The sequence below is a fragment of the Camelus ferus genome, chromosome 13 (genome assembly GCF_009834535.1).
Source record: "Camelus ferus isolate YT-003-E chromosome 13, BCGSAC_Cfer_1.0, whole genome shotgun sequence".
Classification (NCBI taxonomy): Eukaryota; Metazoa; Chordata; class Mammalia; order Artiodactyla; family Camelidae; genus Camelus; species Camelus ferus.
In genome coordinates, this window is record NC_045708.1 from 49,080,409 (window position 1) to 49,104,151 (window position 23,743).

The 23,743-nt window shown below is 38.0% G+C and overlaps 1 protein-coding gene and 1 long non-coding RNA gene across 2 annotated transcripts in view; one reads left to right on the forward strand and one right to left on the reverse strand.

The window, feature by feature from the left end:
- Window positions 1-23,743, forward strand: part of PDE4B (phosphodiesterase 4B) — a 376,836-nt gene that overhangs the window by 59,560 nt on the left and 293,533 nt on the right.
- On the reverse strand, window positions 3,861-22,219 carry LOC116668063. Its single transcript, XR_004325141.1, has 3 exons — window positions 22,210-22,219; window positions 17,195-17,199; window positions 3,861-6,082 (listed from the first exon to the last, which is right to left on the reverse strand). It is a non-coding gene; the product is annotated as an uncharacterized LOC116668063 (long non-coding RNA).

Genomic DNA, 23,743 nt, shown 5'->3' on the forward strand with positions numbered 1-23,743 from the left:
CTCCTATATATTTTAAAAGTATGTAATTATTTCCATTTCATCAACATGTTTTCATATTGTAATTTGTTTCATTCTTAATATTTTACAAATATACTGATGAATTATTAACAAGTTTATGGCCCCATTTTTAAAAGTGAACATTGAAACCATTACAGTAGAGAGTTAGAGCCATCTATAATAGTTTATAACTTTTTCTTAACGATAAATTGTTGGGTTTAGGTGCTTGAAACAATTTCTAAGAGGATGGATGTCTGTAGTATTTAATATTTTCTTCCCCAAGAGGAGATGCTATTTCTTTTTCTAAAACTATAAAACTTACATCATTAATATGGAACATTATATAATGTTTTAATATACTACACAGGGTTCCATCACTGTATAATTTTGATGTTATTTTGAATTTTAATTTTTACAGTTAATCTTTGTTTTATGTTACATTATCTGAAGTTGAAAAAGCTAGGTTGGGTTTCAGTATTTTCTCTTGACTTGCTATTAAAATTTCAGGCCAGTTAATTATCTGTCTTGGACCTCAGTTCCTTCATTTGCAAAATGGAGAAAATAGCCTTATGTTTAAATATTTTCAAATGTTAGCTTTCATTTAAAAATGTACCTACTATCTAGCCCACTATCCATCTCCCAAGAGAAGGTATTAAAGTATTTAGCACAGTACTTCATGCATTGTAAGTCACATGATCGATGTTACTGTTTAATTATCTTACTAAGTCTAAACATACACAAACATTGCATCATTGTCAGCCTTGGTTGGTAAAGCAGACATTATTTTTCCTTAATTGAAAAGCATCACTGGGTATGGCATGTGCTCATCGGAAAGAGCCAAAGTGCACTTGCATTTGTAAACAAGTAATTTTGTAATATCCACAGTGTGACCATTCTGTATACTAAGGGAACAAAATATCATTCATTTATTATCATGTGATAATCACATTCTAATGAACAAAGCTAAATTATACTGAAACACCTATCTGAAGACCCAGTGTGATTAGCTCACATCCCCAGTAAGGAACTTCATAGCCTTGTTTGGCTGCTATCACCAACATATTTTAAAAAGCCATGTGTTATCATACGCTGTGCGAAAGAGATAGGAAGAGAAACACTTTGAAGTAATTCCATCCACTTGCACCAATGAGCTTGAGAGCAAAAAGAAAAAAAAAAGGCATAAGAAGATGCCTTGTCTATTTCAGGATCCTACATGAAAAGCCAATATAAGATTCAGTGAACAAATGCCTTGGAAAAATTCCAGTGTCATCAGAAACTCATTTTTCTCAAAATGTCTCCTTTCCACTCTTTATATTCCTGCACAGATTAATAAGCACAGACTGTCAAAGCACAGAGGGTCTGAGAGTGCTTCTGTGGCTTATTTGGGCCACAATTACCTCAGCAGTTTATGCAAGAAACCTCTGTCCCCCGATCAGAACCATTTAGGCCTCCTGAAGAGAGGTCCAGGAAGGCAGGGCAAAAGAATCTCAGGGATCCAGGTCTCTTTTGCTGGTGTCTTAACTGCGCAAGACTTCCCTTTTGAGATTTTACCATTGAAATCCACATGCAAATTTTAGCTTCCTGAGGATAACCATGGCCTTTGTCCTTACCTGTCAACCTGCTCCGCCAGGACTGAGCTTACCCAGAAAGCAGTCTCTAACGTGCTCCCGTTTACCAAAACAGCACGAGGCTTCAGGCGTCTGGGCAGCTGCGGTGCGAAGAGCACAGCACTCGCATCCCAGCTCTGATGTTTGCTGGACACTGGGTTTTAGGCAAACTGTTTAAAGTTCCTCCTTCCACATCTGCAAAATTAGAAAAAATACTACTTGTATCTCATTAGGCCACTCTGAAGATTAAATGAAGTTAGTGTGCGCGCAATGTTAGCGCAGTTGTTGGCCAATGACAGGCGATCCGCAGACATGAGCTCACTAATGGATCCAGAGCTTATGATTTCACATAAAAATTTATAATGTATATATCACAATATAAATTAAATATTTTATATGACGTGGTTTAATTAAATCAGTTTTATTCTGCAACTGTTGTACATACTAAATTCATTCCTTTCAAACCACTTAGATATCACTTAGTTTCATAGGATAGTACGTTATCTTAAAGCCCACATTAAGTTTCTTACAACAGTAGAATACTATTTAAAAAGAAAAATCACCGTGGGGTCTGTCACTCTCATTCTTCACAGAGGCAACTGCAGATGACTGTGCCTGTGACGTGCTCTTTATTCTTTAAAATTCCAGTTACCTTCCTGACTTTGATACTTGTCTCCATTAGTGAGCCTAGATGCCAGTGAAACAATTTTTCTCTAACTTAGTGTAAATACATTTCTACTTAAAAAAAAATGTTCTTTTCAAAGTACCAGAATATCCCTGAAGTTGTTTTCCCTAGTCAGTAGATTCTAACCTCCTACTGATTTGTTTATGTGAGAAAGTTTATCCATGAGAGGCGAAGGGAAAAGAGCTTAGGATCTAGAGTCCTGGACTCTAGACATGCATCCTGGCGCCACCACTTACAAACTGTTTTGCCTTGTTTTGTTTTGTTTTCTTTCTGAGTGGGGCAGGGATAGTCATTTAAGCTTTCGGAACCTCAACTTCCTCATCAGTAAAGTAAAGATAAAACAATATTTCCCCGTCCGTATGTGATATTTATGCATCAGTAAAGTAAAGATAAAACAATATTTCCCCATCCGTATATGATATTTATGAAATTAATTAGAATTGTTGAAAAGCACAAAGAGTTGGAATCTGTTTTCTGGCAGAAGAGGAGAAATAAATTTATAGGACAGAAAATAATGACCAACTATCACTGACGAATGCACGATGCTGCAGGTGTATTTGGGTTGTATGCAAAGAGCATCGTGTTAATACACATGATTAAACACCATGCACGTTGCCTCACCGACATTTTATTTTGCAGAAAGAGGAGGGGTTTCTGCTGTGTGGGATCACTTGAGGGAGAGACTGGAGACGGGGGCTAGACTAAATGGCCCCTTTGGCTCCCACTACCCTCACAGGTCTTTACGTCACTTTCATGCTTCTTGCAGAAAGATAACAGAAAGCTCAGATAACCAATATTCAGTGCAGTGGAAGTGGTATTTAACCTTTATCCAGATGACTTCGCTGCATTAAAGCAAATTGCTATTTCTGGGGGTTTCCGTGAATATTTATGGATGAAGGCAGACATAAAGGTTATGCTTCTCCTTTGACAAAGGCGTCCTCCTCACATGATCACTGACCAGGCTGATGCTGTCTCTGAGCAACTGAAAGGCAGTAAGAGGTTATATTTTTAAGACAAGGGGTTCTGTTCAAGTGAATTCATTCATCACTGAGAAATGGCTATCCAAATAAACTTAGAGCTTTGCGACCCGGTAAAGTAAAGTAAAAGAATCATGCCAAGTTTCTGGTTCTGTCTAAATTAATAAAAATAAGATTTTTAGGAACCTATCTGGCAATTGTAGATTAAATTAAACAACTGCTTCATCTGAATAAAGCTTTGCAGAGTCTAATATTATGAAAGAGCTATCTTTATAAACACGGTACTTGCTTGGGATGCAAGGGATTTGAGTTTTAATGCCAGCTGCATCCCAGATGCCCAGTAAGCACATATGCGTACATTTGCTACTGGTGGCTTTTTTTGTCAAAAGGGATTAATAATTACCTGCTCCTACCCTTACTTTATGCATTATGATATGAATATTGAATGCCAGTGGTTATAGAGTGCTTTGGTTTTCTGCAAAGTAACTTAGCAGAAACATTCAGAAGGGAAAAAAAGAAAGCTTCTAAAGAGCTTTATACATATCAGATTTTCAAAAATGTGACTCAGCTTTAAAATGCATTAATGAATTTTTATATTTTTTACGAACCCTAAAAATGCTTTTGCCGAGTATTTGGTACTCTAGAAGTTGAGATGTTTATGTTGAGTTTTTTTAAAGCATAAATGTATTAGTGTATGTTAGTTCTTTTTCAATAGCTGAAAACCGGAAAGACATTGCTTCGTGAATTAATTCTGATGTGTGGCTTGCATTTTTATTTTTTATTGGTTCCAGTCAACAAATATGTATTGTTGGATGATACAAACATGCTGTTTTTTGCCATTAAGGATCTTTAGTTTAACCAAGAAGAGTATATAATAATTTGGCATGTCAAGTAATTTTATTTGATAAGTGCAAGTGTTAGAAGTATACAAGCATAAAATATAATGCTCTCCCATGACAACTGAGTGGTGTCAACGTGATTTTGAAACTAAAAGTCCACAGAGCAATGGCGGTGTGCCCCTTTCCAAATGGCTGTGAGTCTTGAATCAGCACCTGTTACGATGGCTTGTTTGCTTGAGCAGTTAATCAGTGTAAGGAGGATGAGCTGTACTTGGGAATCTGGTGTACCGACAAGAGGTCAGTCTGCTGGTGTGAGTAAGAAGAAAGTGTGCTCCAAGAGAGAAAGGAGCAAGATAGCAGTAGTTTAAATTTTTAAATAAAAAAATGGGGCAATAATAGAACAATGGTAGCACACACCCCTTATATCATTTAACCCTCACCTCCATTTATAGATGAGGAAACTGAGATGCAGAAAGGTCAGCGGACTCTTGCTAGGGGAGCAAGCTGCAAAGTGGTGAACCAAGAGTGAGCCCCTGGGTTCTGATTTAGAGTTACACGTCGTGTACATTGACAAGGTCCACAGATCCACGGTGCTCCTTCACACAGCCCACTCCATCCCCTTCTCAGCTCCCAGCTCCCAGCTCCTATGGGAGAACATTCAGAGTTATCATACTCTTATATTCCCTTATTAAAAGCCATCTCACAGTGAGGGCCTGACAAATTCATTTGCACTTAAGCATAATTGACTCATGGGGTTTAATGCGTTATTCCATTCTAGGGAAATGAACATTAAGCCAGAAGAATGACTCTCTACTTGTAGAATTTGACACATTAGAGAATAGAGGCAAAGGGAAGTATTTTGGAGGATAAAAGGGCATTTTCTAATCCCCTCAAGTTCTGGAACACAGATTATGGGCTGAAGGTCCCAGGCGTGTAGTTGCATTTGCAAACCTTTCATTCATTCACTGAGTTTACCACCTACCTGGTCCATGCCATGTTCCTGTTTTTGTGGATTGACTCTCTGTGTACCTGGTTAAGGCCAGCCCCTCCACTGTGCTGCATTTTATCCCCTCTCACCCTCAAAGGGACTCTTGGACTTGTCTCTGCCGTCTCCTGCGTCATCAGTTTTCCATCCTGTTGGATTATTTCCATCAGTCAACAAACACTCTATAGCTCCATTCTTCAAAGGCCCTCTTTGACCTCATGTACCCTTCTGTCTATCACCCTATGTCTGTTCCCCTTTATAGCAAAATTCTCCACAATAATTGTCTATACTTCTCTCTACATATACTCTCCTCCAGTCCTCCTTTGAAAACTTCTAATCAAATTTTCCCCCTCACAATTTCACTGAAAATGTTCTTACTGAGGTTATGACATCGGTGTGCTAAACTGAACGATCAATCAGCTGTCCTCATCTTAGCCTGTAAACAGCATGTCGTCCAGTCAGACAACTTCTTCTTTCTTAAAACACTGCCTTGACTTGGCTTCCTGGATACTGTAATCTCTCTCCTTCCTCAGAGGCTGTTCTTTCTCAATCTCCTCAGCTGGTTCCTCTCCCCAAACTCTAAACATTGGAATGTCCCCAAAGGAATGTGGACCCTTTGTCTCTCTCTCTCTCCTCTCTCTCTGTTTTTTTCTACACTTATTCCCTAGGCCAAGTATCTCGCTTAGACTCCTGACCCTAAATAATATCTGTATGCTGATGATTCTCAAATTTATCTCCTTAGCCAGCCTTCTCTGAACCCCAGACCTATGAGTCTGTCCAGCAGCCTTCCTGACAGCTGAAACTGAGCGTGTCCAAAACTAACATCATGACTTTGACCCTGACACCCTATGCTTGCTGCAGTCTGTTCCCAGTCTTCTCCATATTGGTAAAATGCCATTCCATTTTTCTAATTGTTCAGGCCAGGAATCTTGGAGTCGTCCATGACTCCTTCTTTTCTTGGATGTTTCACGTTCCAAATGCATCAACAAATCCTACCAGCTCTACTTCCAAAATGTATCCCGAATCTGATTACCTCTCATCACGACCACTGCCACCGTGCTGATCCAGTTGGCCATTACCTCATACCTGGATTATTAAATTAACCTCTTACGATACTCCTGCTTCCACCCTTTTCTCCTTACGATGTGTTCCCCACATAGCTGCCACAGATTCTTTATAACGTGAGAGCCTGTGCTACTGCCCCGTTCAGAATCCTTCAGGAGCCGCCCATCTCCCTCCGAGTGTGGGTTGACATCATGTGTCATGCCTGCCAGGCCCCATTGGTCTCAGCCTATTACTTCTCAGACTCCTTTCTCCCCCGACATCATTCCAGACACACGGATCTACTTGCTGCATCTCCAACAGTATAGGCAGCATCCTTTATCAAGGCCTCTGCCTTTTTTCATTATCAAAACAGAATATTCCCAGATATCTGCATGGCTCTCTTCCTTCTTTCAGGCATTGCTTGAATTCGTCTCATGGGAGAGGATCTTCCTGACCATCGACAGAAAAGCGATACAAAATAGACTTCCTCTCGTCCTTAACTCTGCTTTGATTTCTTCATAGAGCGTATCTGTACCTGACGTATAGATCTGCATCTTTGTATGTGTATCTCTGCATCTGCCCCCACATCTGTATTCACGTCCACATTTACATCATCTCTGTCATCTGTCTCACTGTCTGCCTCCTCCCACTAGAGTATACACTACATCATGACAGACTTTGTTTTGTTCATTGTTAAATCTCCTAAACCCATAAAACAAGCTAGCACATAGTCGGCCGTTAATACAAGTTTGCTGAATGAATGAATGAGTGAATAAAACCTGAACTGGGCAGACTGTTTGGATACCTTCCAGTTTTAAGCACTGAGCTCCCATGTTGAAAGGAAGACAAGCGAACAGATAATTTAAAATACAATGATAAATAGTTATAGATGATAAATAATGATTAAGTAATTGTAGTGATAGATAAAACAGTAGAATAACCTCCCCAAAGAAGTAATTTTATATGCACGTATACGTTTTCTAAATTTTAAAACTTACTAAAATTTAACAATAGATTAGTATGAGACAGAGAAGAGAGACATGCACAGGCGATATGAAAAGTATATTGAACTTGTAATGAGGAAACGTTAATTCGTAGTCTGATTACATTGTTTACTAGTTGTGTGATCTTAGGCAAATAAATAATCCAGTCAAGTCCTCCCATTTTACCCGCTATGCCATCAACTTTGGGTTTTTTTTTTTTTTTGTGAAGTTTAAATCAAATAATATGGTGCATAATAGGCATGAAGGAGATGTTACTTTTCTTTCTTCCCATGCCCAGCACTTCGCTCTGCACTCACACGTTAGCCCTCTACAATCTGTCGTGCTCCTCCAGCGTTTCTCAATGACTTTCTAAATTCCCACTTCATTGACTTTCTTCTGTTTTCTCCCTACAAGCCTTTTTGGCATCATGGGATGCAATAATCAACCTCACCAACCTGTCAAAGATTAATCAACCTTCTCTCCTTGCCTCAACATAGACACATATATGAAATGGTGAGTCACTTAGCTGTATTTCTAAGGGCAGAAATTTGGGCCAGTCTTCAGCATTATAGGACAGGGTACGTGGATGTTTATTCTTTAATTGGAAGTATGTTTCTTTGACTCCTGCTACAATACTGGTTCTTATCACATCACTAATATGTCATGAATCAGGAAGAGTGAAAAGGGTACTCCTAGACTAAATGTACTGTGAATTGCACGTACATTTAAATTACCATGGCTGTTTTTTGCCCCACACTACAACCAAGCTATGAAGACAACGACAGCAACGTGAACATTTTTACGCGAGAGTATCACAGTTGTAAATGTCACTTGTAGGGCATCATGTAGAAGAAAGAATATTAGATGTCACTGTCTTAGACTCATCGCATAGAGGCCAGGTGCTATTTATCTTTCTTTTTTATTGGCAAAGGATTTTACTTTGTTTTTGTTTCCAGTTTTATCGATGTAATATTGACATATACCATTGTATAAGTTTAAGGTGTACAACATATTGATTTTATACATGTATATGCTTCAAAATGCCTACCACAATAATGTAGTCTTATTTATGTTGCATGGTATTTGGCAAATAACTATTGAACTGAATTTCTTAATTTTTTTCCCTCTAACGTGTCTGTATTCTTATTACCATGAGACAGACTTATTTTGGTCCCTGTTTTACCACTGGGATATTGACAAGGCAGAGGGTGATATAATAATGTACCATCCAAAATTATCAGGTATAAGGAAACCCACACACATACTATTTTTCAGACAATTAGAATATTTCTAAAATGTGAACAGATGTAAAATAGAAATTAATAAAATGAAAGACAACCCACTTTTTTTGTTATTTTTGTTATAAGCACAGAGAATGGTTTTCTAAGTTATAGTAGTTAAAACTTCTTTCTTCTAGGTAGGTACTCAACTAAGAAACTTACTGTTAATAAAGACCTAGAATTTATAATTGTTTTCCTGTTTTCTGTTGTGATAATGATAAATACCAAGATTTATCTCTGTCCACTTTTTTCCCGGGTCCAAGTGCTCTTTGTCAAACTTACATGCAAGACTTTTTATCCGAGTTTTCATCATTTGGGAACTCTTAAGGGTTGTTTAGTTTTCAATGAAAGACAATCTTTTAAGGAGTTTATGTCCTAAATATTTTCTGGTTTTGCAGTAGCATCCATCATACATAGTTATTGCGTTTGCATTGGGATTTTCGGTTTTAACGTATTCTCAGTTCTCTAGGTATTTAATGTTTTCGTCTGGTCCTCGTAAAAGATTTCGCATTTATAATACAGCTCAGGCTCCTGCCCAGGGAGCATCATTATAATTCAGTTCATGATGTGGTAGAGCAGATACTTTTTATCTTTTTTTTTGTTTTTGTTTTTTGCTTTTTTTTTTTCCCTTTCTTAAACCCAGGGACAACATTGGATTTTAATGGTATAGTTCTTTCTGAAAATAGTCGTAATGTGCACACCATGACAACGTGCTTGCTCCCCGCTTCCTTCCGTGCAGCTTGAAGCTGTGAAGGAAAGAGAAGTCACCACACCGTGAGTCCAGTACAAGGAAACTTAGCAGTCGTCATACTTCCTCTTCGTTAACACTCTGTTCTCAGTCATCACAGACGGAGGGGGTATTTTCAAGGACTTGAACATTTTCTTGAAATAGATAAACAACCAGGAACCCTCTTTCAGGATGTTAAATAGTGGGCTGTAGGGCACAGTTCAAGCAAATGTTCAAGCTCCTAGCAAGGTTAGGTGCTCAGCACATGTCTGTGACTCTGTTTAGTGAGTATTCACATAGCCCTTACTAAATGCCTGGCAATGCTCTAATATCTTCAAAAATACTAAATCATTTAATCCTCATAGCAACTTTTTGAATAAGGTACTATTAGTATGCCCATTTTAAGGATGAGGAAACTGAGGCAAAAAAAGCAAAAAGACTAGAGCTAGCAAGTTGCAGAGCCAGAATTCAAACCTAAGTCTATGTTCTTAACTAGTAACCTATTTATGATTGATTGTGTTCAGCTGCAGGCTTCCAAAAAACTAATATTACTTTCCTAGAACTGAATGACATACTCTGTGTAACTCCCCCGGTGCTATGCTTGACTGGTTGTTGTCACTGGATGAATGTTTGTTTACGTAAGTGTTTAATTAAGAATGAGTGAAATAATGACGGAGTTTGCCATGCCTTAAAATAGGCGGGACCAAAGACAAATTACACTGGTAGCCAGTGGATAGACTGCTTTTCGTTCAGAGATGCCAGTGGGTCCTCGTATCTAACAGGAACTCATTATTTAAAACCCCAATACTCCTAGGATGATGCTTTGCATCTTGGATTTCCAAATCTGAGAGAATCATCTTTGTTTCACTCATTCCTCTTTACTGACACAAGTTTTTAAATTAATTGTGGTAAAATACACATAATGTAAAATTTCCCACTTTGAGTATTTCTAAATATACAGTTCAGCAGTGTTAGGTACATTCATATTGTTTTGCAACCAATTTCCAGAACATTTTAATTTGCAAAACTGAAACTTCATACTCACTAAACAACACCCCCCCCTTCCCCCTTCCTGCCAAGCTTTGGAAGCCACCATATTTTATCCATTCATCCACCTATGCACCTTTTGGTCTCATGCTTCCACTTATTGGCTATTATGAATAGTGCTGCTATGAACAGGAATGTACAAATAAATATCTCTCTGAAACTCTACTTTCAATCCTTTGGGGTATATGCAGTAGAATTGCTGGATCATATGACAGTTCTATTTTTAATTTTTTGAAGAACCATCGTACTGTTTTCCCTAATGTCTGCACCATTTTACGTTCCCACCAACAATGCAAAAGTGTTCCCATTTTTCCACATTCTTGTCAACACTTAATACTTTCTGTTTTTTTGACAGTAGCTGCCCTACTAGGTATAAGGTTATATCTCATTGTAGATTTGATTTGCATTTCCCTAATAACTAGTGACGTTGAGCATCTTTTAATGTGTTTGTTGGCCATTTGTGTATCTTCTCTGGAGAAATGTCTATTCAAGTCTTTTACCCATTTTTTAATTGAGTTGTGGGTTTTTTGTTGTTGTTGTTGAACTCTTTATATATCTTAGATATTAATTCCTTATCTGATACAGGATTTGCAAATATTTTCTCCCATTTTACAGGTTGCTTTTTCACTCTGTTGGTTGTGTCAATTGATGCACAGAAGTTTTAAATTTTGATGTAGCCTAATTTTACTTTTGTTGCCTCTGCTTTTGGTGTCATAGCTAAGAAATCATTGTCAAATCTAAAGTCATGAAGCTTTTCCCCTATGTTTCCTTCTAGGAGTTTTATAGTCGTAGTGCTTATGTTTAGGTCTTTGATTCATTTTGAGTTGATTTTTGTATATGATGGAAGCTAAAGGTCCAACTTCATTCTTTTATATGTCGATTATCTAGTTTTCCCAGCGCCGTTTGTTGAAAAGACTGATACAGATTTAAGTGAAACCCAACCCACATAACTGCAAACCTGTAGTTCTTCTTGTACTTTGGTCCAAACCAGAATGAATTTAGAAGGAATTCTTCCTGGAGTTCTCGACTGAGGGCAGTTTTGTCCCCTTGGGGACATGTGGCAATGTAAGAGCTGTTTTTGGTCATCACATCTTGGGGTGGGAGTTGGGGGTGTTGCTTTTGGTGTCTGATGTGTGCAGAGATGCTACTAAACATACTACAATGTAGAGGGCAGCCCCCCCGTAAAGAATTATCCAACCCTAAATGTCAGTAGTGCTGAAAGGGTAATGCTGTGGGTCCAGGAAATTGGGGAATCCTCTTTTCTGCCATTTGAAGGCTTGGCAATGATGACTGCAGAAGTGACTGCCTGGGGGCTGATTATATATGGCCGGGTGGTTTTTAAAAAGACCTGAATTTCACATATATCTAGTTAGACTTTAACAATAGAATACTGTTTTGCATTTTATTTTTTCCTTCAAGATTGTCGTTCATCACTTTCTCTCACCATGACTTTGCTCATTCATGCATTAATTTTCCCTTTCAGTCAGGAAGCAAATGAATAAGTGTAGGGCTGATCCTAGAATTTGGGGTGTTATTAGGTCGTATAATGGCCAAAGATTACAGGAAGGCCTACCGCATGTCTTGGCCCCGCTTCTCCTCCTACTTCTGAGTTATTTGTAGGAGAAAAATGCACAATGTAAATTGGAAATAAGAATAAGTTACTTTATAATAACCAAGACTTGTGTCTGAAATTCCAAAGCTTATCTCTCTGCCAAACTGAGCTGGGGCACATGGCTTCAGCCTAAGGTGACTTTATGTGTGGTCAGGGAAACTTCATTCGGCAGATAATGATTCAGCTGAGAGATGACTGGCTAAAAGTCTCTACCCATGAGAAAATGCTGAAGAAGAATATTTCCACCAGAAAGAACACAAAATTACAACCGAAAAAACTTTCAGGTAGGAATATGCTTGGCATGTTTTAAGAAACAGAAATAAGGCCAGTGAGGCTAATGATAGAAGAAAGTGAGAATGACAGTAGTATGATGTCACAGAGATCAAATAAATGTTTCTTCCTCCAGAAGCAAAGAGAGGAAAGGGTTGGTTAAAGCATGCTCTGTGATAAGAACAACAGCTGGGAGCTCCTCCCAACTTTGGAGAGCTGCAGTTGGCAGGTGGTAAGGAGCTGGTTTTGTATTGAATGGTTGGTTCATATTATTTGTCTGCTGTTAAGATATCATTCATACATTTATCAGAAATTTGCAAGCACTTTCTATATTCCAGGTGCTCTTCTAGGGCGAGGCATTGAAGAAACTGAGGTAAACAGTACAAAATGCTTATGTAAGAGTTCTTATTGTCTGTTGGTGGGTGAGCAGTTTGATAGAACTCTTCTAACTATTGACTGTGTGACCCAGGGTAGATGACTTAACCTCTCTGTGTTTGGATATTACCATCTATAGCGTGAGGAGCTTGTGGTAGCTATCCCATGGAGCTACTGTGAGGATTAAGTGAGTTAATACATTGAAAGCATTTTAAATGGTGCCTGACACATAGCAATTACTCAGCACCTATTAGACTATTATGGTGGTGATTATTTTACAGAATGGTAGAAAAGGATGATTAATTCAGTCCTGAAGGTTAGGAAAGTTTAAAAGAAAAAGTGAAGTTTGAGTTCATTCATTCACTTTTCTGTTTATTTACTAAATATGTATTGAATGCCTGCTGTGCCCCAGACACTGTTTTTCTGCCTTTCCGTATAGTCTTATCTTATTGCCTGTGTTACTTTTGCTGTTATTATTCAGCTGTCAGACTTTAACATCTACACCATCCCCTTTGATGTACCCTCCTTCAGTGGAGGGAAGAGTATAAATTTTAGAGACATAAATTACACAAATAATTTTAGGGAAAATTGTGAACTGTGATATCAAGTGTAATCCAGTCAGTGAGAGGAAACATGCCAAGAATATCTAAAAAGAGTAAAAGGTGATGAAATGGCTTAGCCAAGTGATGCAATACAAGAGAGATAAGAAGCACAAGATAACATAAGATGAAGTAGAGTAATCAAGCATATTCCAACGTATATTTATCCAGCCAGTATCACTTGAGAGCCCTCTGTGTGCTGAGGCAGAATACAAATGTATATAATAATCATTAAAAGCTTTTGTAATGCAGATTGTCATCTAAGGGTAAAATGCTCTAAGATATAACAATTAGCATAATTTCACATTTTATAATGATAAAGCTACCTATAAAATTGAAAATACCATTTTTGGGCTGCTTTTGGGAGTCATTATACTCTTAAATTAATGGTAGGAGTTCTTATTTTCACATTCAGAGGCATCCAGCTATGATGGCATTTAGTATTGATGACCTGGTTAATACTAACAAAGTTTCAGTTTCATTGACTGGGGCTAGTAGTTGCTGCATACTTCATTTTGATATTATTGAAATGACAATTAAATATATTAGTGCTTTTCCTAGCCTAGAAATCATTAAGGACCTGAAGCCTAACTTATTTCAAAAGCACTTTTTAGAATAAGTGTATAGTTCACATAGTTATTTAAATGTCCCATGCAAATTTACGGGGTGCTCCGGCAGATAAGTTTTATGTTTCAATATGTCACTTTCTTTGTGCAATTCTTTTTAAATCAGTTGTCTATGGGAGTTTCTTTGCATCCGGAAACACAATTAGATATTTACAGGTATAACCATACTCTTTTTTCTTTTACTCTGCTTTGTAGCACTGACCTCAGTCTAAGCTGGACGTCTGTCTGGATCTGGCTTGGAGGGCTAGTTAAATAGACGGTACACTCAGCGAGCTACAGGAGCTGAGAGTACTTCTCTGGTTCACTTGTAGGTGTCACTCAAGCCGCAGGTTTGGATTCTTCACTGGCCTGCACCAGCCTGTGTCCGTAGACGTCAAAGAAAAATATTCATTATCAGCAAGCACTTATTGGTACACAGAAGCATGATTTCTTGTTTGAGAACTTTCATTAATGTTGGAGACGGTAGGCGTATTTTCAAAACACCTATTTGAAATTTGGCCAGGAAATTTTGTTGCTGGTCGACAGTGTAGCTAGGTAGGCCAGTTGCAAGAATATGTCATAGTTGGGTCAGGATAATCGCTGCACTGTAGCATTGTGCTGGCACAGTAGGATTCAGATTAAGGCAGTTGTCTAGTGTCATAATAGTGGAAGTCACATCAATGAATAGTCAGTATATAGTAAGCAAATAAATAGTGTCACCTAAAGAGCACAAAGAAACAGAATTCTTACCATTGGGTGGGTGGAATAAGTGGCTGTGGTCCTTTGGTACCTTGGAGAGCTCTTGATAACCTCTAACTTCGACTTTGCTAGAGGTCCTACTGAGGCTGTTCGTCCTCCTAGGTCTAGGCCCGCCTAATTAGGTTTATCATTGCGATGAAACTAAAAGATGGTTTCCACAGCTGCATCCAGTTAGCTGTGATTAAACTGTGTGCTGCTAGCATATTATCTTCATCCTGTTAAACCTTTTGGCCTTCTCACTGGATCATGGCAGTATTTGGGGGTTCCTCAAAGGTTTCTGTGTACCAAGGAAGACAGATAAGCTTATCAGGGGTTCACAATGTTGGCGTGCTTTCTCTCCAGGGGAAGGATCGTGTTTTTGGCTCAGACAGGAGAAGTGTTGCCAAGGACAAAGTGGCATCTGCTCAGTTCCAATTAGTGGTGGAGACAACACACACTAAGAGTTCAGAGGAGGAAGCTGTTACTAAGGGCTTTAGAACTTATGAAAGACGCCACACAATAACTGGCCCTGTAGTAATGAAAGGGTTCAGACATCTGGGAAGAGGGAGAGAGAATTACAGGTGGGGAAAAATGGTTAACATTAACATTCCATTGATTTCTGGGGAAGACAATTACAAGACAAAGCTTTATCTTTAAATAGCTCGTAATCCACCTGAGGGAGAAAAGAGACACGCAAGCATGAACCAACATTAGAATAACTATCAGTTCTGTAGTAGAAGAATAAAGAGGTGGAGTATAAACTTAATGATGATGCTTAGGAGATAAAGTCCTAGGAATAAAGGATCAGGGTGGAGAGGGCTAATTAGGACAGTGTTATAGAAATTAGTCTCTGAATCTGAGTTACTATTTTCTGTTTCTTTTATTAGTACAGCCTAAATACGTGTTGTTTGTTTACCTGGAGCGTTGACCTCAGGAAGAAATGCTTGTAAAATAAAGGAAAAAACTTCTTCTATTCAGGAAGATCTCAGTTATACGTATTTTGATGGTTACTTCTGTGGGTTGTTTTGGCCTGAGTTTATTTTTTAACTCTTGTGCTGCGTTCCCAGTACTGCTCATGCTTCTGTCTGCCTCTCGACTCTGATTCTCCTCTCCGTGCATGTATCTTCCGTTAATGTGGACTAGAGTTTCTTGTACTTGCAGAGAGTCCTAGGGGATAGAAAAATGATCAATCCTAAGTACAAATAATAGCTAAACACTACTTTCAATAGTATTCAGTTAGATCTTTGACCAAGGCATTTTCAGAATGTCTCCAAGTAAGTCTAGCATCACCATATCTTGGAGTTGGAAGTACTTCCGAGGATAGGTAACTCATTTACTCCTTACCTAATCAGGTAGCCACTCAGCCCGCATCACATCTCTGGCAGTTTGTCTGTCACCAGGCTCTGTTATTCCCATATCTCAGTTATCTCAATAAAATGCCTTACCTACTCCTCTTTAAAGATTGCATGATAGAGGGTTAAGATTTATCGCTTTATCTGCTCTTCAAATATATTGCCTCTTAACGAGCATGTCAGTTGTCTATTAGGATATCTTTGTTCTTTCTAATAAGAGTCCAGTGATTGCAATATGGTAGCATTTAAGATTTGGTTCAAGGACATATTGGAACTCAGTAAGTTTTTAAAAAAGGGCTTTGAGAGACTATTAAGAGAGTTAGGGTACTTTAAAGAAGGCTGTAATAGAAGTAATGTCTGAAAGACAAATAATTTATTAGAAAGCTGTATAGTTTTAATATAGAAGTATGATAGGAAAATTTAAAAAACCCACTATAGCTGTCCATAAAAAGGAGTCCACAAAAAGTTTGAAACAATGCCAAAAAAGCTAAAATCTTGATCTCTTTAGGTGCTGGATAATCCATTTGGAGTACCACAGATAGTAGAAATCTAGAATTTTACTAAAGATAAATATTTTCTAAGGAAACAATTATAAAGAGACAAAATTTAAGTACAATTAAGGAAGGAAAAAAAAGAAAAGAATGCCTTTCTACCCTCCTTCCCTACTGTCTGCTATGCCAGCTTAACTCACCATGCTGCAAATTTAATGGGCTTGAAGTTGAAGTCATTTCTTCCCAGACCGATGCTTTCATGAGTTTCCTAATTTGGCTTATGGTATCGTGCCCATTTAAGTCACCCAAGCAGCAGATTTTAAACTCAACCCCTTCTCCCTCATTTCACAACTAATTAGTTACCAAACTCTGATTCTCTGTTTGCAAATCCAGCAAGCAAATTCTTTTATGTCATTAGGTATAGTAAACGCTTCGATCTTTACTAACTGTAGAGGTTTAGTGCTTTTAGGTTCATTGTGTGTGCTGGAAAGTTTTATAGTGTTAAATGTCAAGCTTAAGATGGCGAATAGATTTAGATTAGTAATTTTATTTTTAGTTTCAGGTTTGAAGAATCTTGTTGAATATATATGTTTCAGAATATAAACATTAATAGTATACTTTTTTCCTGGTCAATGAAATGTTTTATTGTTTCACTGTCCTTACAACCCTGAAAAAGAAGTTAGTTACAACCCTGAAAAAGAAGTTTAAAGTGTCAGTAGTGTTTGGTTAGTACTGCTTTGTAAGGTAAATGTGTAAATACAAGTTGCGTTTTTCACTCTTGCTTTGAACCTGGCTTTGGATCTTGGGTAAATAGTCTCAGAACAGAGCTTGGACTTGATAGTGTCAATGCTTCCTTTCTAGATCTAGCCAACCTTGTATCTCATGTCCTCTGTTATCCTCGTGTCACCCTAATTAGGTGAGGTCTATAGGATGACATCATAGCTTCAAGATTACTTTCTCAGGCATTAGAGGTTTGGGTACACATCCTGGTTCGGCTAGCTCTGATAGCAGGCAAGAGGTACTTAATTTCTCTATATCTTTGTTTCCTAATCTGTAAAATGGGGTTCATAACAGCCCATAATTCGTAGGGCTATTGGGAGACTTTCACAACCTAATATATAAAAAGTGCTTAGGACCCTGACAAACGCATGGTGACTACTACTGATATGTCTGCTATTACTGATATTCGTATAAAGCACTCGGCATAGTGCCTGGTGTATAGAATGTACTCAGTAAAGAATCAGCAGTTATTGTTATTGCCAGAAACTCCATTCCAGCTTCTATAAGCAGTATTTCAGACTTTGGCCACAAAGGAAAACAGATGAGAATATATCCTCTTAACTCAAATCCATCTTCTTTTCTTCACAAGGAAACCAACAAAATAAGCAGAGCAAATGGCCTTCTAAGGAAGGATGTGCGCTTCACCTTGTAAAACCATAACATATGCCTTAAAGGACAACTATACAGTGTATGGCTGAATAAACTTGCCTTTTCTTTTTCCCAACTGCAAACCAAGATTTCTTTGAGTAATTCTACCAACTGGTGGCCCAGTGTCACTGTGAAAATGCATATTTAAATTCGTGGCTCTTATTTTACCTGTTAGCTTTATGCACTTTTTTTTTAAGCATTATAATCCAGTAAAATTTGAAACTATATGATTATATAAGGAAGATTGCTCTAAATTGGGAGGATATAATTCAGTACAAGAGAGTTTGAGTAGAAACATTTTGAGATGAATATGATTTACGTTTTAAGAATTTTAGAGCAAACGTTTTTCCAATTTACTATTGTTAAAATAGTTTTAGACTAGAAGATGGAAGATGAAGAGTCTGTTGACTCTTTGTTCTTAAGCTGTGAAAATTCCAGTATCTCTTCATACAAAATATTTATGAATGATGCTTTTACTTTTTATGATAATAACTGCAAGTCATGCTACTATAATAGCACTATGGACAACATTTCTTCTTAACTGTAATCATCATAAAATAATGAAATCAGTTTCCTACATCTAGACATAAAATCATGAAAATATTTTGACTGTTAAACTTGTGATATTTTTATTTTGTAATCTTAACTTCAAAATGACCAGTTTTTAATTTCTCATCCAGGGATCATAATGATAAATGACACTTGCTTGTTACACAAAAGGACTTTCCATTGGCATCTGTTTTTTGGCTCACCAGAAATTATTAACCCTAATTTCAGAAGATGTGAAGAAATTAAGTGACATGGTCAGGTGTAGGGACCAAGGTGGCATTTAAATCTGGTGTTTAAACATCAGAAGATAGCAAATACTGCATTTTCTGATATTTAATATAAATAGATTAAAATTGTTGATTAGAGAATTGTAGGCGAAACTGTAACACTTTTGCCATGGATTACTGAAATAGGAATAATAACCTTCTTCTTTACTCTTTCCCTGGCGTTCCTTTACAAAGAAGGTGATGGAAAGAGGGAGGGAGGAAGGAGACATGTTCAAAAAAGGAAATTGATTCATAATCAAGATGCATGGTTTAGCCAGGAAGAAAGCTATCTCCGTTTGGTGAAAGTTTGGTGCAGCACCTCTGAAACATAAAATCAAATTCATATTTTTTAAATTGATAAAATTTTAGAATTGATAATGTAGAAGAAAAATAAATATTTCACTGACTCATGTATTTATTTGTGTGTGTGTGTGTATGTGTGTATGTGTGTGTGTGTGTGTTTGCCTGTCATTCCAGACTTGGGCTGAAGCCTGCAAGTAAATTAGAGAGCACTTGTTGTTTTCATTTTTAATTATTGATCAGCTGCCTGTAAGATTCATTTTCTATTAATGTGGAGGTGGAATTGTATTTTTCCTTCCTCTTTAGTTCTTGATGAACCCCATATGGTTCTGGTGCTCACTGCTCTTCAATAATTCAAGCTTATCACGGAAAAAAAGTCACATTTAAAAAATCTAGATCAGTGGTTCTTGAAGTTTTTTTTCCTATTCGCAGTAGAAATATTTCTTCAAATTAAATGATAATCTGGACTCAAACTTTTAAAATGTATTGAAGCTCAGCTGCTTGGTTTGCATGTGAGGAGGACTATCACCCCATGGTCCTCTCCACTTTATATCCCTCTGTGGTGGCCCCAGAAGTGACCCCTTAAAAGCCTGGGTTTTCCTTTGAACAGAATTGGAGATATATTGATGTAGGTGATAAAATGATCAGTTAGATAGAATGTAGCTCTGATCCAGGGCTAAGACAGACCAGATCTGGATGTAAACTGTCTATACCACCAACTAGCCTTCTTACCTCGAGCCAAGTAGTACAACTTCTCAAAATGTTATTTCCTCCTCAGTAAAAATGGGAATAGATTGATGCCCATCTCATCAAAGTGTTCTAAGAATTAAAGGAATCCATCTACGATGCTTCGCAATATTATTACTGATGTCAATATTTAATAATCTCTTCTGAGACATTCTCTGCAGTGCTACAGAGCTGGCAGTATAATGAAGTGGTAGAGATAATGCTACTTACAATAATTATGGCTTTCTTGATGAGAGACCTGAATGTTTCAAATTATAATCCTGAGACACTGTAGTTTATGCTTTTTCTTCAACTCAAAGATTTGTGTGAAGACATATGTAAAATGCACCCACTTTGAATAATAAATTATAAGGTATTCTTTAAGATATTGAACTGGTGAAAATCCTTCGGATGTGGTCTAATTTTCTTTGATGGTATGTACCAACAGTTCAAATGATTTCATAAGGGCAAGATGGTCTGCCTGATCTTTCCAAGTGCAAATAGACTCTCAATTCCATTCAGGGTAGAGTCTCTAAAACAGAGGTTTATATGCCATGATATCATTGTCCAGTTCTTAATAATAATCCATTAATAATCCATTTTGCTTTCTGTCTTTCCTCCCATTCTTCTCCCCTTCCCTTACTTCTACTCTGAGCCACACACTGTGTTTTAATTAGCAAGTAAAAAATAAAATGGGTGTCACAACTTTAGAGAGTTGTGGCTGTTCAAAAATAATTGAGCCTTTTCTTCCTAGACATCACCTTAATCTCAACACACTAGGCAGCTGAAATTTTCAGTGACAGCATCAGGTGAGGAGAAGATACCCTACAAGACAATATACACAAGAGTGGGGCAGTGCACACTTTACCCCCATTCTTTTTCCACCCACCAAACCATCTTGCTTCCCTTGATCTCTCCCACCCAGCACCTGGCCCAGGCTCTCCTTGCTCATTCTTCTGCACTGCTCACTGGCTGCTTTGAGAGCTGCATTTAGCTCTAAGAGCATAATGCCTATTCACCACTAACTCCCAGGACTAATGCATACTATTCTTCAATTTTTCGAATGCATTAAGAAGGCTCTTCTGAAAAAAAATACACATGCCTCTGAGAGGTGGTATATAGGCATACCTTGGAAATGTTGCAGGCTCAGTTACAGACCACCACAGCAAAGCAAATATTGCAATAAAGCTAGTCACAGGAATTTTTTGGTTTCCCAGTGCATATAAAAGTTATGTTTATGCTTACTGTAGTCATGTGTGCAATATCACTATGTCTGAAAAAACCCAATGTACATATCTTAATTAAAAACACTTGATTACTAAAAATGCTAACCATCACCTGAGCCTTCAGCAAGTTATAATTTTTTTTTTTCTCGGTAGAGGGTCCTGCTTCAATGTTGATGGCTGCTGACTGATCAGGGTGGAAGTTGCTGAAGGCTGGGGTATTTCTGAAGGTTGGCAATTTCTTAAGATAAGATAATGAATTTTGTAGCATCAATTGACTCTTCCTTTCAAGAAATAGTTTCTTGGTAGCATGCAGTGCTTTTTGATAGCATTTTACCCACCGTAGAACTTTTCTTCAAAATTGGAGTCAATCATCCCAAACCTTGTGGTTGCTTATTCAACTAAGTTTATGTGATATTCTGAATCCTTTGTTGTATGAACAGTCTTCACAGCATCTTTACCAGGAGTAGATTCTATCTCAGGAAACCACTCTCTTTGCCCATCCATAAAAAGCAACTCTTCATATGTTTAAGCTTTAATCATGAGATTGCAATAGTTCAGTACATTTTCAGACTTCACTTCTAATTCTAGTTCTCCTGCTATTTACTCTACATTATCAATTACTTCTTCTACTGAAGTCTTGAACCTCTCAAAGTCATCTATGAGGGTTGGAATCAACTTCTTCCAAACTCCTGTTAATGTTGATATTTGACCTTTTTGAATCATGAATGTTCTTAATGGCACCTAGAATGGTGAGTCCTTTCCAGAAGGTTTTCAATTGACTTTGCCCAGATTCATCAGGGGAATCACTATCTAAGGTAGCTGTAGCCTTACAAAGTGTATTTCTTAAATAATAAGACTTGAAAGTCAAAATTACTCCTTGATGCGTGGGCTACAGAATGGATGTTGTGTTAGTGGGCCTCATTATACAGAGCTCTTGGGTGCCCAGGTGCACTGTTAACGAGCAGTCCTACTTCAAAGGAATCTTTTTTTTCTGAGCAGTAGGTCTCAACATCGGGCTTAAAATATTCAGTAAACCATGTTGTTAACACATGTGCTGTCATCCAGGCTTTGCTGTTCCATTGATAGAGCAGAGTAGATTTAGCATAATTCTTAAGGGCCCTAGGGTTTTTGGAATGATAAATGAGAAATGGCTTCACCTTAGAGTCACCAGCTGCATTAGCCCCAAATGAGAGAGTCAGCCTGTCCTTTGAAGTGTTGAAGTCAGGCGTTGACTTTTCCTCTCCAGCTGTGGAAGTCCTAGACGGTGTCTTCTTCCAATGGAAGGCTGTTTCATTTACATTAAAAATCTGTTAAGTGTAGCCCCTTCATTAATGATCTCAGCTACATCTTCTGGACAACGTGCAGCCTCTGCATCAGCCCCTGCTGCTTTCCCTTGCACTTTCATGTTACAGAGATGACTTCTTTCCTTAGGCCTCATGAACCAGACGCTGCCATCTTCAAACGTTTCTTCTGCAGCTTCTTCACCTCTCTCAGCTTTCACGGAAGAGAGTTAGAGCCCTACTCTCGTTGGCCGTTGGCTTAAAGGGAATGTTGTGGCTGGCTTGGTTCTCTGTCCAGACCACCACAGCTTTCTCCACATCAGCAATAAGGCCACTTAGCTTTCTTGTCATTTGTGTGTTCACTGGAGTAGCACTTTTAATTTCCTTCAAGAACTTTTTCTTTGCCTTCACAGCTTGGCTAACTGTTTGGTGCAAGATGCTTTGCTTTTGGCCTCTCTCAGCTTTCAACATGCCTTTCTCACTAAGCTTAATCATTTCTAGTTTTTGATTGAAAGTAAGAGGTGTTTGACTCTTCCTTTCATTGGAACACTTAGAGACCATTATAGGGTTACTGGTCCACCTAATTTTGATATTTTGTGTCTCCAGGAATAAGGAGGTTAAAGGAGAGGGAGAGAATCTGCTTTGGAGCAGTCAGACAGAACGCAGAACACACATATTTATCTATTATGTTTTGTCATCTTACGTTGACCTGGCTTGTGGCTCCTCAAAACAATCACAATAATAGCCTCAAAGATCACCATAACAAATGTAATAATAACAAACAAGTTTGAAATATTGTGAGAAAGACCAAGACGTGACACAGAGACGTGAAATGAGCAAATGCTGTTGGAGAAATGGTGCTGCTAACCTTGCTCAAGCAGGGTTGCCACAAACCTTCCGTTTGTAAAAAGCACAGTATCTATGAAGCTCAATAAAAAGAAACGCAATGAAACTCGGTGTGCTTGTACTTGAGGGTATACTTTGATTAAAACCTTAGCTGCAATATGTTAGCAGCCAGCTGAAAGCAAGGCCAACTCAGGAAAGATGCCAGAAAGCAGGTAGATGTGCCAAACGAGAGAAGACAAAAGCACCAACGCTGAAAAAATGGGAGGAGCAGGAGAGGAGGCTGAAAATAAATTAAAAAAATTTTTTTTGCCTTAAGCTTTCCATTCAAATCATCTTGTGCCTCTTGGTCTAGCTATTAATATTAGACTTTCGGTTGATTAGCATTTCAAAGAGAGAGACGACGGGTGATGATTCTGTGAATCACCCCCCGCCCCGTGAATGACAGCTTGACTAACCCAGTGACACAGGTCCCAGCCTCACTCCTCCGCTGCACTTCCAGAATCCTCTCCCCTGATCTTCATCTTTCTGTGCTTCCATTTGATCAGACTCTTTTGCCTCTTGTACTGAACTCTCTGTTTTCCTAATCTTTCTGTTTCTGTTGTTCTTCCCTACCACTACCTCTGTGAATTAGCTTTTTCTCTCTTCTTCTTTTTTTTTTTTTTCTCTAAGTGGTTTGCATACTCTTAACTCTTACTGGTATGTGAGTGTTGAAATATTAACTGTAGTTACTTCATATTTCATAAAGGTTTCCAATCTCCAGTTTTTCCCTAAATAACAAGTGAGCTGAAAGCTTTAAACTTCATTTTTTATTAAGAAGGGGAAAAGAAGGTTTTTTGTTTTGTTTTGTTTTTGGTTATGTAATCAACCCCCCATTTGGACTGTAGGTCAGAATGTTTCAGTACAGAAAGA